This window comes from Rhea pennata, chromosome 5 (genome assembly GCF_028389875.1).
Source record: "Rhea pennata isolate bPtePen1 chromosome 5, bPtePen1.pri, whole genome shotgun sequence".
NCBI classification, from domain to species: Eukaryota; Metazoa; Chordata; class Aves; order Rheiformes; family Rheidae; genus Rhea; species Rhea pennata.
In genome coordinates this window covers 23947936-23963775 of record NC_084667.1, presented here as the reverse complement: position 1 = coordinate 23963775, position 15840 = coordinate 23947936, and positions in this window count along the sequence as shown.

Genomic DNA, 15840 nt, shown 5'->3' with positions numbered 1-15840 from the left:
TGAGTTCTCTGATTGTTTGATATGTCTAACCTGTCTAACCTAACTTCTTACACTTGCCTTTTGATATTCCACTGGAATTTAACAAATGAAGCAGAGATTAATATTAATGGAAATGTAGATATTACCATACATTTGTTCTCTGTTTTCATCAGGTGTCAGACATCACGGTAACAGACGCCAATTTAAGAATCTAGACAGATTCAGATAATTTTCTCAATGCTTGATGGTTATAATTAAGTTAATTCTGGGAATCTGAACTGACACTTTTACCATACTGTGAACTTGGGCTCCTAGCTCCTAATTACAGAGGTTTTCATGCTTCCTCTGTCACCAAAACTGTGTGGGGACGAAAATCATGTTAATTTTGTGGCTCTAATGCTGGAGAGGTATACAGAGAGGGAAAGGTCTACTTGTCTCCTAAAGTCACCTGTAAATCCTCTCTGTGCTGAACCACATGTAAGTGTCAATAAGCTTAATTGGGAACATGGGGCAGCATAGCTGGCCAAGCAGGGCAGTAAATTTAAGGAGCCACCACCCTGTGTGGCACCCTGCCTTTGAAAATAGCACACTACTAAATAATGCATGCTGGTATGCAGGCCAAGTTAGCCTCACCTTGCCCAGACCTGTTGGTACAATGCGCTTTTTTGTCTGTCTGGAAGAATTCTGGGTCTTAGCAGCCATAGTTGTCTCTGCCTTTGGGAGCTGAGACAGAAAAGGCTTGCAGGCACACAAAGAGAACGTGACACATCAGTCTAAGTACTGTATTTGAACCAAATTTGTGTCACTTTTGCTGGTGTCATTCCTAGAAGTAGGAAAAGTCTGACTTCCCATGCTATGTTTAGATCCAGTGGTAACAGCCTCCCCTAGCGCTTCTGCAGCACGTGCGATTCTTTAATCTCCCTTGCTGAGTTCAGTTGAACAACCTAAGAGGTGGGTTGATTATCAAAGATGTCGTTTCAGGGAAGGGAGGTGCTCTCCTTATTGCTATCTCATTCTTTGCTTGCTTCTTAACTTTTTCCTCTTCTCCTGCTCTGGACTGATCATTCATATTGATATGTTGATAAGACATTATTTTGGTGATGAAAGCCCTAATATAAATACTTACCCAAGAGATGAACTGGTATGTAAATACTTAGACTCAGTGACATGAGAGCTTAGAGAAATCTTGCAGATACTTGACCTACTTGTGAAAACTCCAAGCAGTTGCCTTGCAGTTTTCAATGACATCCTTAACCCTTGATGTTGTAACTCCAGGATGATACTGCTCTCCCAGATGGAAGTTTAAGGTCTTCCTTCTTCCTCAAGGACAACTTTCTTTCATAGGAGACAATTAGGGTGATCAGCTATGGAATTTAACTATAACTGTTATGAAAAACTATGGGATCTTCTCAAATAACACTTTGATTAAGAAACACCTTATTGATAGGAACAAAAGCAACTGAGATTTTAGTACAAACTGTGTTAGCATAAATGACAGGTACAAAGGTGGCATTCCTTGAGTTTGAGATCCACTATTTGTCTAGAAATCAAGTTCAATATAAATAACATGTATGAAATGTTCCCCCTAGACTGACAATGGGCCTTGATTAATAATTAATAGTATCTCTGGATGTTGAAGGACAATTCATTCCCTGTACTTGATAAGTTTATCACTGAGAGTGCTTGTCAATGTCTCTTGGGAGGAAATTTTAGGATGAGTCCCGGAGCCAAAAGGTAACAGAGGTGGCAGATTCAGTTGACGCAGACCACTGAGTAGTCACCGTATAATAATATTCAGCACTTCTTGTATTTTATGTATACAAATTATGTAAGCTTCAAAACCTTCCTACATGTTATATTTTTAGATGTTTTCATGTATTTTCTGAGTAGTGAAATAGCGGTAAACAGATGAAGGTTCTCATTTTTATTTCAGTACTTCAGTTGCTGCTTAGGAAATAATCATAAACTTGCTGCCAGCTAGAAGCGTAATTCACACACTATCAAGGACAGCTTAGGACTCTCAATTCTCAGAACTGTCCTTTAAGCACAGATCTTTCATGAGGAAACAGCCTTTCCTTGCTCTTCACGTAGGTCGAGAGCTGTATTGATGACTGAATTAGTGAAAGGCTTGGAATCCAACACCCAGCCTGTGGTTCAGAGGATCAAACAAAAATAGTTTTTCTGACTTCGACAGGCTTGAGAAAAGTTTTAGCTCTATCATGCTGACCAGAACCACCAGAATTATAAAGTTTAAAAGCACAGAAAGGTAAAACTAAACACTCTGCTGAATTTCTACGCCACAAACGTGTATGTACCCTTTTCTTCGTACTCATCCCTTGGTACGCGTACCCTGAAGATTTTTCCTCACTTTCTTTACTTTCTTTCAGAAAACCACAGAAGCAGAAAGATGAAGATCCCCCTGGTGCAGACACATTCATTTCACAGGATGCTTGAGGTATGACAAGAAAGAATTCAGCCCGTAATATTGGATCATCCAGTCCATCTCCCTGCCAGTGATGAGTTATTCCCTAAGGTGAATCTTCTAAAGTTACTTCCAGACTAATTTTAATTTGGGCCATTCCTCCCTTTCACTTCTCTTCACTCTAATTATAATCTCCCTATCTACCTGAAATAACCTTCATTAAGAAAAAAAAAAGGGGATGGTCTTAAAAAAAAAAAAAAAAAAGAACAACTACAAAGAAATCAATCCCTCATCCATTACCAGGTTTCTCTTTTGTTCTGGAGCCACACGTGTAACCCGGTTAGACCTGTTCTCTTTGAATGCTGAGGACTGAGCTGGCCTTATGCAAATGTTCCCAACCTCGTCTTGGTTGTTGTTGTTGCACACCCAATCGAATGAGGAGGAAGTGACTTAAGGAATTCCCCTATTGGCTGCCTGAGTGTTCAGCAAAATGTTTTAAAATTAATACCACATCCATTTATCTTCACTCCTGTGAGTCTTTAGGAGAGATAACCTAGTACCCGTGTTTACCTAACCTACTGTTCTTTAGACAGTCTTCCCATTGCCACGGTTAAGGATTTCCACTCCAGAATCTGCAGCTAAATGAGGTAAGGTGTTTTGGGTATTTTTTAAAAATATATTTCCTTCTAAATTAACACCACTGAAAATAAGAAAGAGAAAAAGTGTCTACTGGACTCATGCCCATCCTCCTGAGTCCCTCCGTTCCCACCTTGGAACAGAAACTAAGCTCATTTGATGAAAAGGCTTTTTAATGTTACAATAAAGACTTCTGGTTTTCTGTTTTGAACTTGGATCTTGCTTCTGTTTAAATATGCCTGTTGTATTTATGCTTGATTAGGGCCAGACCTGCTGTCTGTGTTCACCTGGATGTCATTGACTTTGAACTGAGCCAGGCTTTAGAAGTCTTACTCCAAGTTTTCTGAGGATCTTTTTTATTCTGCTGTATCTAATAACATTTTGGGTCCTAAATGAGCTACCTTTACCATGGAATGGTCATTTGTTTAGTAAAGCAAGGGGTGAGAAGGTGGACATGTAACATTGAGAGTGTTAATGCCACAGAACAGGGGGACACTTTATAATGACAGTCTTTCTGTTGATTTTAGCGACTAGGATATGGGTAGTGATTGTGCTGTTAACAGAAAATCCTAAAGCACCTCCATAATTTTGCCTGGTTTTCGCCACAAGCCGATCTCCCAGTAGCTCTTGTGGCACGGTGCCCGGTGAGGGGGGTTCTGCCGTTCTTAGCCCACTCTAAGTTGAGGTGCTCCACAGAAGCCCACTCAAGCACTGTGGAAGTAAATACAGTGTGAGCAGAGGCCTGCAGTGTCTTTGCTTGTTTAATTTACTTCACTTCCAATGGTAATTTTATTTGAATAAAATCAGAATTGGCCCCTTAAGGTGGAGGCACAGCAAGAAACAAAGTTTTTAAAGTCTGTCTAAATAATAGTAGGAATGAATATAATAGAAAAAGTTGCTCACAATTTCCATTGACTGAGTAAAAAAAAGTGTTTGCATTTCACCCCAGGAGGGATTTTAGGTAGATACTTTTATGTGTATATAGTTACTGAATTTTATGTGGTACATACTTTTGAATTATTTCATCATATTTCATGAAAGCAGTTTGTAATGATAAAAATGAAACATGAGGTAAAAGTTTCACTTGATGATTGTATTTATACCTGTGTTACATGTGACTGTATTAAATACATCTATCTCGAACAAATATTTTCTGTAATTTGTGAAAACTTCAGTGGGATAAGAAAAAATGCACTATTTAAATTTTGTTTTGATAGCAGATTTGCGGGCAGCAATTTAAGCCTTTTTTCTGACATCTATTTTGCACTATTTAAAATACTAGAGTTAGAAAACAGAACGGGTTTGTATTTACTGCAAATGTGGAAACCAAAGAAAACAGTTGCAGTTAAAACTAGCCAAATGACAGGATTAAGATGTTTCACCAACAGATATCATCATTATGTCAGTTTAATTCCTGGCCTTTGCAAGTTTTAAAACCAGAAATGATTGATGTGATAACAAAAGCCATAGGACTTCCTAACATTTTTCAGGGTTTAATTAGGTGGCTTGACATAGAACTTATCTTCAAGAAACTTTCCAACTTTGTGAAAAAACATCTAGAAATTCAAAGATGGGAAATCCACCAGCACTTTTGTTAAGTGCCCTAGCAATTATATACCACTTTTCTTAAAATATTTGGTGTCGTTTTCAGTCTGACCTTGTCAAGCTTCAGCGTGCAGCCATCGGATTGTGTTGTCTTCGGTTGCTAGTGTGAAGTTTCCATGGGTAGCGAATTTCTTTTCCTTGTATAAGTAGCTGCAAGTAGCTGTGAACAAGTTAAGCCTTAACCTTCTCTTTGCTAACTGTGCTCAGCTGAGCTCCCTACGCTTTTGCCTCTCATGGAAAAACTTACAGTGTAGTGAAAAATTCTAGGAGCTCAGTATGTTCCGCTGTAAGCTTTTTCATCCTTCAATCACTCTAATGGTCCACTCTAACTCTTCAACATCCTCTGAGAAATTCGGATGCCAGAACTGGACGCAGGCTCTAGGAGCAGCAATACCAAGCACAGCTGGAATATGAGTCAGTGTATCCATATTTCTGCCCCCAAAGGACATATCATACCCCATTTGCTATACTGAGAGTTCATGGTCAGGGCTTTTAATTCAGCAGTCTGAGGCTTTTCCAGAGTCGTCATTCTCTAGACCCCCTTCTTGCCTCCATGCATTAGTTTTCCGCACGGAGATGAGGCACTGATGTCGACTGCTTGCACCTAGCTTACCAAAAACATCACATCACACTAGATATATACCCTCTCCATTATCGCTTTTTTTAGTCCTAGTGTAATCTGTAAAGCCTATATAGCCGGTAAAAAATGTACCTTTTTCCCAAGTCGTAGTAATACAGACTTCTGTATCAGAGCAGGCTAATGCTTTGTTTGCTTCACAGCAATTCATAGGGTGACAACAGTTCTTATTATCCCAGTCATGGTGAGATCAGGTAATAGAACATGGTCTATTTAACATGGGAAATTACTATTCGCCTGTCACCTGAGAAAATACGCTGTGGTGTTGCCACAGTAATTTCGTATTACTTGAGATATTCTCGGGGTATTATGAGTTTTCAGTAGAGACCACAGGAGTGTTGGACAAAGCCAAAATTAAAACGTTTGGCTACCTCTGAACTTTACTCAGTTTTTTCATTCCCAATGAATTTCGTTATTAACATCAGTACTTGCTCTCTCTGGGAGGTGTAAGGTAACAAATTGCAATGGAGAGAGATCAAACTAAAAATGAAGAATCATCCAGAGACACAGATGAAGAGAGATTAGAGAGGAAAAAGAAAGGTTTCTGTAAGTGCGTCATGTGTCTGTGTCAAGACAGAACCAATGGTGTTAGTCTGTTGGCTGTCTTGCTGCAAATTGCACAGAAAAAAAAAAAGATGTAAGAATTAGATTCTATGCCTGCTCAAAAAAGGAGTATTTGTAGATAATATAGAAGAGGATTAATGATTTTATTGCCTCAGTGAACTCAGAGGACTGTCCATGAGCCGTGCCACTTTTCCCTTTACCCCAACACGCTCCATATAAACCTGTCTAGCTTCATCTCCAGACCAAATCATTCAGTCTTATCCCAAGCAATCTTTCCACTAACTGCAATATACCCTGGATCTGTTCTGTGCAGTCTATGGTTGCACGCTTCCTGTTGCTGCTTGTTTACTCAGATTCGGTTCCTACACAAGGGTCTGTGCTCTTTCTGCAGCATAATGGTGACCCATTGTACCGAGAACCAAGCCCAAGACAGGGCGCTACAGGACAGAACGAGCTGGCTTACGTAATGTTCAGTGTGCCAAGACCAAGCTATAGGAAAATGAATGACCCTTTCTTGTTCTGATAGTAATGTGATGGCCTTTAATAGGATTTTCTGAGTTCTTGCAGTGCGCCTTTCTCATCAGCCTTCCTACAGTTGTGAAGTAGGTATTCCTGTTGAGGACTAGGCGTTCCTGTGGTGAGCAGCACATAAAAAGAAAAGGGTCACAAACCTAATCGTCAACTGTCATTGCTAATGACGCACAATGTTAGGATGTGGCAGAATCAAACACAAAGGCTTTGCAGTACATGAGGAAAAGAACAGAAATGGTAACTATTTTTGTAGCTTGCATAGCTTGTGTTGTTTAGCGAAGTAAAACTTCTGCGTGTTCTCAGAGCTTAGCTACTATTGAACTTCCAAGCAAAACACATGGAATTTTCTTCCTAATAGAAAGTGCTTTGTGAGCACTGTGGAAATCCGGGACCATCTTCACAAAGCCCACCAGCTTCAGCTGCTCAGCTAGCTCTGTGCTCAAGGACACTTATGTAGCTGCAAGTATCTGCTACTCTTTCTCCCTGTCCTTGCTTTCAGCATACCCTGCAGCTTGCATTCATTTTGGGCCCTGGTGAACCAAGGATTTATTTCACGGAATTATCAAGGAAGGGTACATGGCAAACTTGATAAGGGTAAAATTGTTAAGCAATATTGCTGACAGAAAGGGTAAGCAGAGAAGCGTTTACTTACACAACTGGTATGGGGAAAATTAAGGATTGATTCGGTTTCTACGGCAGTCAGCAGGTGTCTTAGTATGTGAGTTGCGCTGAACTGAGTAGGGATGGGGCTTGGATCAAATCCCTCACTGAAAGCCTAAAAAGCTGGGACATTTGTTGGTCATTTGTCCACAGGTGGGTGAGAATGAGTAAACATGGAGTCATGCAATCAGTGGAGCAATCTACTGACATTTGGCATTTTGAGCGTCTCTCTGTGAGGAGGATCCACAAAGACTCTCTTTGCCAAAGCTGACATTGCACATGGATATCATTACTTACTGCTCTGCTGATACTGTGAAATGTGTTTCACAGGAAAGAGTGTAAGAACTAGCAGAAAAAAATGTCTAGCTGAAAGTAGGTGATAGCTGGTTATAGATCAGTAAGACTGGGCAATAAAAGATGATTACTTTGCAGTGGTGAAAAGGAAGTCATTCTACTTCTAGGACCTGCAAATATGTAAAATAAAATAAAGCTTCCTGACTATTATGGAGGAATGATGTAGGCACAATCACTCTTGAGAAATTTGCTCAGCTCAGAATCCAATGTAGCCAGAAAAGTTTTCCAAGACCCTACAGGTCCATAAAGATTCAGCAATGTGTAAAAATACTCTTTATTGCCCAAATTATTGGTGTTCTCACCAGAAAAATCGTTTCTGTTTTTAAAACCGTTCTGGATTTTCTTTCAACTGGCAGTGAGCAGGTAACTAGTTTATATTGCCATGTAATTAACAAACTCCTGTAAAGCTACTCGAGATGGAATGGTCAGGAGTTAGACTGAGTGCACAATGTAATGATTACCCCCAAACTTTCTTAATGATTTTTACTGAAGCATGTAATTATTATTACACAATAACTTAGAAGCTTGCATCTTGATGATGCACTTTCAAAGTATGCTTGGTTAAGCAATTGTCTCTGAGATGGGCATGGCTGGGAAGGGGCTTTAGCAGGAAGCCAAATTCTGACACACACAAGGGTGCTGTTCTCATCTCTTTTGCAGTGGGGCCATCCTACCACACTGCTCGCATAAAACAAGCTTCATTTATAACATTCCTAGGCACCTGCCCCAAAAGAGGAGGACCAGAAAAAGGTTTAAAAGACTGAATTAGTAGTGACACAATGAGTGAGATATCATTAGAGAATTATCAGAAGCAGGATGTATAAAATGAAATGAATGTATTTTTTACTTCATTTAGTGATGCGTAGATATCCCTACCCTTCCCAAGACTTTTTTGACGGACCTGCAATACTTTGTAGGAACAGGTAGAAAATTTTCTTCCTCCTTTAAAATCTCAAATGATTAAATGCTTTTGGATGATAGTCAAATTGTAGTCAATCCAGTAAATCTTTCTTAGTCCGACTGTAGCCACTCCCGATAACGCATACATTCACATACACACAGTACACAAATGTGCAAGCACATGCACATCCCTTGTCTCCTGTATGGGCTTTCGTGTTTTACTTTCCAAATAAAAATTCCAATATTTGCCCAACATTCCTCCAACTTTGTCTCATTATCTGACTAGCTCCTTCATGTAATCCCTTAACACCTGAAGCCAGTTGTGTCACAGCATATTTTGTCGGTAGGCAGAAACAGGTGACTGGCGTTGTCCTGCAGAGCACGAGGGGATGCTCCTGGCAGGACTCGTGCCCAGAGCCCTGGTCCTGGCCACCTGCGACTTCCAGGCTGGCAGGTTTTGCCTTGGCCATACCTGGCTTCCTTGCAGGAGCACATGCGTGGCTGGAGAGCAGCATGCCTGGCGTTTCCATCCCCCGGCCCCATAGTGAGTGGCAGCCCCACAGCTCTAGCGCTGCCTGGGCTCTGCTGTGGTGGTGCCCACATGACGAAGGGATGCTGACAGCCGTACGTATTAACCTGATTGAGGTCACTGGAGATGTTAAAAGCTAACAAGGCTTTGGGGCATTCAGAACCAGGGTATCAGCCTGCCTTGTTCTGTGACGCATCTTCAATATTAAAACTCTTATGAAGATTTAATCATTTAAGATAAAAAGAAAGGAAGAAAAAAAATTCCTAGCACCTGCAAATGACTTGTTTATAACTCTGCTATCTCACTCTTACTCAGAACAATATTAAAGTTAGTAACACTCCTTTTGAAGAAAAAAGTTTGAAATAGCCCAGCAATATTTTTGTTAGTTTTGTTGGCAGAACCTGTTCCAGTTCCCTTGAGGACTAAATGAGATATATACCCTCAGAGTGGAGCAAAAAGAACTCAAAGACAGGGAACAGAGCTTTTCTTGTTTCTGATTTCTCCTGCCTTCATCCTAGAGACCAGCACACAAACCTCACAGTTGCTCTAAGACCAGGTGCTTTTATGCCACGCATAGGTCGTTGAAGATGTTGGTTTTGTCCGTCTTATTGCTTATGATGGTGTTGAAAAGAAGCTTTCTTGGCCGGGTCAGCAAGTTTGATTAAACAGAAGGCAAAAATGGGAGACTGTCGGTTGAAAAAAAGATAGAAATTAGGAAAAAGAGAAGGAACATCAGGGATTACAAAAAGAGGAGGGATGAGATCACAAACTTTGTGTCCCAGACGGCGTGCAACACAGGCAAATCTGGTAGTCGGCATGGGCTGCATTTCAGGACTACTGTGGCGAGGGCCTGCAGAGGGTTCCCCGGAGACTGCGTGGGCAGCAGCCATGGTTGTGAAGGTTTCCAGAGCAGCTGCTCTGTGGTGACACTACTGTCTGTTTGCAGGACTATTGTAGCCTGGCATTTGACATCTGTCTTCTATAAACAATTTTGCCTAACAGGCTGAGTCGCACTTTTGTTAATTGGACAACTTGAGTATAGGTTTTTACATGTCGGCTCATAGGGATGGGGATCCTCCCTCCCTTGTTGCCAAGGAACTTACTTTCTAAAATTCCTTTCTTGCATTGTGATTAAAAGAAAAAACCTTATTGAAATTGCCATAGTTCCACAGAATAGAAATTTTGAATTTCAGCCAGCACTACCCAGGAATTTCTAGCTTATTTTCAGGATCATGCATAGGTCAAGGGCAGCTCATTTCTTGATTTAATACTTCAAGTGTAGATTTAATTGTTTGGCTAAGCTAACATTCAGATCTCTACTAGGAATATAACAGCTTTGACGAATCTTGCTTTCAGTCTGAACAGGTCTCTTTCTTATAGAAAATTCTTTCTCTTATGCAATACCTTTTATTTACTCTCAAAAACCCCATGACCATCGTAATTCATCTGCATGTGGTAATCTTTGCTAGAGAAATGTGATGCAATTGTGGAGCTTCAACTGGAAGATACAAGTTGGACTGACTTGTCCATTGACTTGTTATATGACATAAGACTTAGGCAAATAATTTCAGCTTGGTGGCTCAATTTTCCTGTTAGTAATAAAGAGGTAATGCTAGATCATTGCTTTGTTTCTGTGTTTTATGCTATTTACTGCCTTCACAGTCTGTGTGGGCGCTCTTCCTTCTCTGCTCTAAAGTAGTCATGGTTTGGGGAGATCTCCCATCACCATGGATGTTTTTACAGTAGGTGAGCCCTGGAGGCTTCATTTTCAGAAGAACTTAAAAGTATCCCAGCTCCTAGCTGAGTATCTACTTCTCCTGGACATTATTTACTGTTTGGAAAATAGCAGCTTAAGCGGTGAAGGCTGTTTGTATGTGTGTGTGCATGTATGGGGAAAGCAAACACTCCCAGTGCTTCAGCTTTTATTTATCTCTCAGGAAGGATCCTTTACTGCTTACAACTTAATTCGTTGCTTTTTTCTGCTAACTTTAAAACTACTTTGTCTCAGCTGATTTTTCCTTATGTATTTCATGCTATCCCTCTGATGACTTCAGACTTAGAAATTTCAGTGCATTACTTTGCCCTGTTGATGCTTCAGTTGATGGAAAAGTACAGTGCTGAGCTCTCCTCCTGAAACCTGTAGCAAAGGATTATTTATGAAGCGGGAGAGAGTTCACATAAGAACTGAAAGAGTACATTTGTACAAAACCCAATGGGAAAAGCTCTATCGTCAAACCGGCCCAGGCTGTTGAGGCAGATGCCTGGCTTTGCTCTTTTGTTTATATTCCAACAAATCAAAGCTGACCTGTGTTGTTATCGGAGTAGAGCAGCAGGTGCAAAAAAATAACTCTGCTGCCAACTCAAACGAAAGGGTAAGGCTAATACCCTCTGGGAGGTATTGAGAAGATAACAGAAAGCCATGCCAGCAACTGAATTAACGGCTTTATTTACGGTGGGTTTTGCTTAACAACCTGCTCCCAACACTGACACATAAATACTCCATTGTATTGTTTAATGCAACTGCTGGAGAAATCAATGGAAACAGGATGGGCAGCTCGTGCTCTGCCAGCTAGGGAGGAGACGCACCATGGAGGTGCTGCTGCTCTAACCACAGGCAGGACAGAGGGGGAAGCTCTCCCCGGCTTTTACAGGAGCAGGGAGATATTGCTTCCCACCGCTTCACCTTGTTATACCCCTGGAAGGCAGCTGGAGAGCCAGGACACTTCATTCCCCTGCTTATGGCTGCTTTTAAGGAAGCATGAATGAGCCTTAGTGTGTGCTCCAGCTACCGACCCGTGGTTCTGGGGCTCCAGGAGCCGCAGGGCTTCCTCGACGTCCCAGGAGCGTGGGGCATGCAAGTCTACTGCTACCCCAGAGAACATCGGGAAAACCCCTCTTGGGCAGCCAGCGCAGGGGGATGCTGAGGTGGTGGTCTTGCGATCTCCTATCCTTTATGCAACAAATATAATATGACGAAACCATGAGAGTACAGCTGTGCTCCAAATAAATATGTTTACCGAACACACACAAACATGCTTGGATGGCAGTTAAAGTAATGATGTGACTGACAGCAGGTTTCTGAAATGGGGTCAGTGAACACCACTGAACTATTCCAGTGATAATCTCTGCTTTTGGGTGACTTTCATTTACAAATGAAAGACCCTACGAAGGGTCTGCCTTGAGACCCTTCGTAGCCTAGAGAGGAGCACAGAGGGGAGCCCACAGCCTTGCTGGAGCTATCTTTGTGCAGGTGGGATCGGTAAGGAGAAACATAATTAACTGATTGAATTTATCAAAATGTTTTGAATTATTGAAAATAACAGTCCCAATAGGCACAATTTTCTTGTTAAACATCAGAAAGAACCAGATTTTAAGCATGAAGGCTGTAAATGGATGAAGTTTATGTCCAAGGCTTCATCTTTGTTCTTTTCAAGAGCAGGAACTTTTTTCCAGACTCCAGCTGGATGTCTCTCCTTCCTGTAGCTGGTGGTGTGGGAGGCTGAAAAGAGGATGTTCTTCTCTATCCTGAGCCAGATTCTGCACCTCACCAGAAAGATCAGCAATTCTCTAGTAGCACAAAGTAAGGTGATATTCATGGCCGTAACATCCTAGCAGCCAGAGAGGAACCCAGCTGGAAGGGCTGTGATGCAGAGTGCTCCTTCGACTGCATTTGTCGAACATCCTGCACATGGCTCAGGCAGGACAGGGAAGCAAAAGCTCTGCCGCTCTCAGCTCACCTGCGCCCACGGCCCAGCAAACTCGGCTGTAGGAGCTGCTCTCCCCACCAGGCAAATCGTCGCTTACTTCTTCCTTCCCACACAGAAGAGGCAGCTCACAGTGATCCCCGAGACACCTTCATTTTTTTGGTCTCCAGCCTCATTTTTCTCTATAGCTCTCATTCAGAAACCAGCCCAAAAGAAGAAACCTGCAGTTTCCAAGCAGGTGGTCTTTGTAAAAACGAACCTTATAAAGCAGAGTTAAAAAAGAAAAGGAAAATACATTAAAAAGGATCTTTTTAGTTTGAAAGTAAGTGACTTAGTGGTTGTTATTACTAAAACCCAGCCTAGTCCCGCAGCAAAAGTGAAGTATTAGTGGTGATAATGGTTCAAATATATTTCCTTGTGAAAGAAAACAGCATATGTAAGACTCTATGTCTGAGCAGCTGGTATTTCAGAAACATTTCAGCACCAAATGAGAGCCAAACAGGAATGCTAATGCTAATATGATTATTATCACTATTATCATAATCATTAGTTGCTAATAACTGAATAGTCACAGAGGTTCTGTTAGCAGGCTAGAAAGCAGTTTCCCCAGTATGGACTTACTCTTTAAGGCAGTAGAAAGGCAAGCTGTCGCGGAAGGTGGAAGGAAGTGGTTGGGGAGCGGAAGCCAAAGGAAGAAGGAGGAGATGTTAGAACATGATGGTAGTACTTTGTTAGCTGATGAGGTTCTGCCTAATTATAGACACAGAACTTGTCAAGCTACAGGGGCATCTAGAGTGCTTTTTGGTCATTTGTATATTTAGTGTATCCTAAGCAGCGAAAGGTGTTTAGTAAAAGGAGAGTAGGGAGATGAGCTGGCTCCTGGATAGAGGAAGGATGTACCAGAGGGATAGGAAGGACATGAAAGGTGTGGAATTGTTCTGTGAGGTGTGGTGTTAAGTGCTGAAAGAAGAATAAAGAGCAAAGGCAGTTTTTCCCATTATTGTGTTTTCCAAGACTCTGTATCCCTGAGGCTAGACTGATGAATCTGTATGAAATGACTTCTTAATATTCAGGAAAAATGGCTGACCCAAATTATCATGAACTTGCTGAGATGATGCAGACTATAATGAAAGGAGTTCCATGCACCGGTCAAAGTCATGTTTTGTAGCAACCAGTGCTGAAGAAGTGAAAGAAAGTAGAAGACATGCTTTTTTTTGGCCAAAATTTGGCAAAGATATCTATTTGTTCAAAGCATTCTAAGAACATGTTAACGCAAGAAGAGCATGGACATTTATCAAAAGAAATAAAACCATTTCTTGTTTCACTTTTGTCTTAGCTGCATTAGCAGCAATTTGATTTACATGCACAGATCTGTGCACATATCTTCTGCAAGAGGAGAACGACCTTTTCAAAGGCAAAATAAATTACGATAATCTTTTTCTTATTATTCAAAAACCAACAGCATAGCAAGAAGAGTCAGATCTAGCCTGTGATGCGAGAAGGAAGGATCCCAGACACTGGATCCTTGTTAAGTGACTGGTTCCGGTTCACTAGTTCCTCTACTAAGGTAATACACTGTATAGGTAAAATTTGCAGAGGTGCCAACCTTTGACAGTTAGTAGTGTCAGGCACATCCACGTCTTGAGGAATCTCTACTAGCAGTTGGCCTTCCATTTGTTTCTGATTTAGAAAAACAAACAAAGAAACAAAACCTCTGTTGAAATTATGTCTTTTACTTTCATTATATTAACTAGTAGCTTGAATATTGAAGCTAGTTCATATGAAGATTGTGGATTATGAAAAAAGGGAAGAGAGAAAAAATAACCTATGAGACTTTGCATATAATCAAGCAATCTTTTTTTTTTTTGCATTCATGAAGTGAACTTTGTTCTCTCTCAAAAAGGAAACTGAACTATGGTTTTGTCTTTAAATTACATTGTTAAAGCAGAGATAAGAACCAAACCCAAACCCTGGAGCAGAGGGGTAGCTGAGATACAGATCTAGATCCTAACTTTTCTGCTCAAGCTTCTCTTTAGTTAAAATATATATGTAAAATTTTGAAGCATCTTTATGAACGTGTTAAAACAACCACCACATATCTCTTACAAAAGTTGCCTTGTAGTGCATCATGAAAATCAGATCTTTAGTAATAAAGGATTCCAACCAAGCTTTATTTGATTTTATTTATCATGATCCTATCTGTAACATAGGTAAATAAGCTAACTGCTCCTTTTCTATTCATCTTCCTTTTTCTGGTCTTTCTATTTACCTTCATGTGTACGTTTAATATACAAGGTTCAAAGAAAACAAAAGAATAATCTCAACTTTTCTTTTCCAAGAGCCCACAACAGTAAATGAACAAGGTCTCAATGTAGGCTCTGAAATCTCAACAAGAGCCAGTTTTGCCCATGCAAAGGTAGTTTCATGCATATGAAATACAACTGTATACAATAAAAATACAGAAGTATAGGAATGTGCCATTCAGAGAGGTGCAGAAAGCAAAAAGATTGCCCCAGAAGTAGGATCTTGAATGCAAGGAGATTTGGAGATTATTTAGAAATATTTTTTAATAAAAATGATTCCTTGAACTTTACTCTCAGTATGGGTTTTAGTAAACACATTTTGCTACTGTGACCTAAGGGTACGTATGATGGACTAAAAATGAAATGCGTCAAATACTGAGTATGTTATACAACAAATGTTAAGTATGATCATATTGCTTTTTCCTATGGTCTTTCAGCAAAGCTTTTGAGGAGTATGAAAAGAAGGTTTTAGAGGTATATCCACAGTGATATTAATGGTGAGCTTTGAGATTATCATCAGCCAGGCCAAGCTTCATAGACTGTCATCTGAATGGCACTTAGTATTGAAGTGATCTACAGCTGAGCTTTTTGTTGTGAAGTGGAGCCCTGCTGGAGATCAGCCTACAGATGAATTGTTTTTTAGGGGGGCAGTGAAACAAAGGGATGGAAACAAGGAAGTTTGGGATGGCAGTATGTGGATCTGCATGGCCGAAAAAGATCCTAACACACTGCAGAAAAGGTCACATCTGCAGGTGAGCAGTGGCAGGGACAACATCTTAACTGCAAGGTGGGCACAAGCACCAGAGACCAACCTGAGACTTTTGCAAAACAGACAGTCAGCTGGTGGAGACCATAGGGCAGTCTTAGGGTCAACCATAACTATTCATGTAAGTAGAATGGCTCGGAATAAAACCCTGGAGTACTGGTATAATGAACACTAAATAAGAGAAAAAACAGAAGACCCAAAGCTCACGGTAACATGCAAACAGGCTCTCAGCATTCGTATATTCACTATA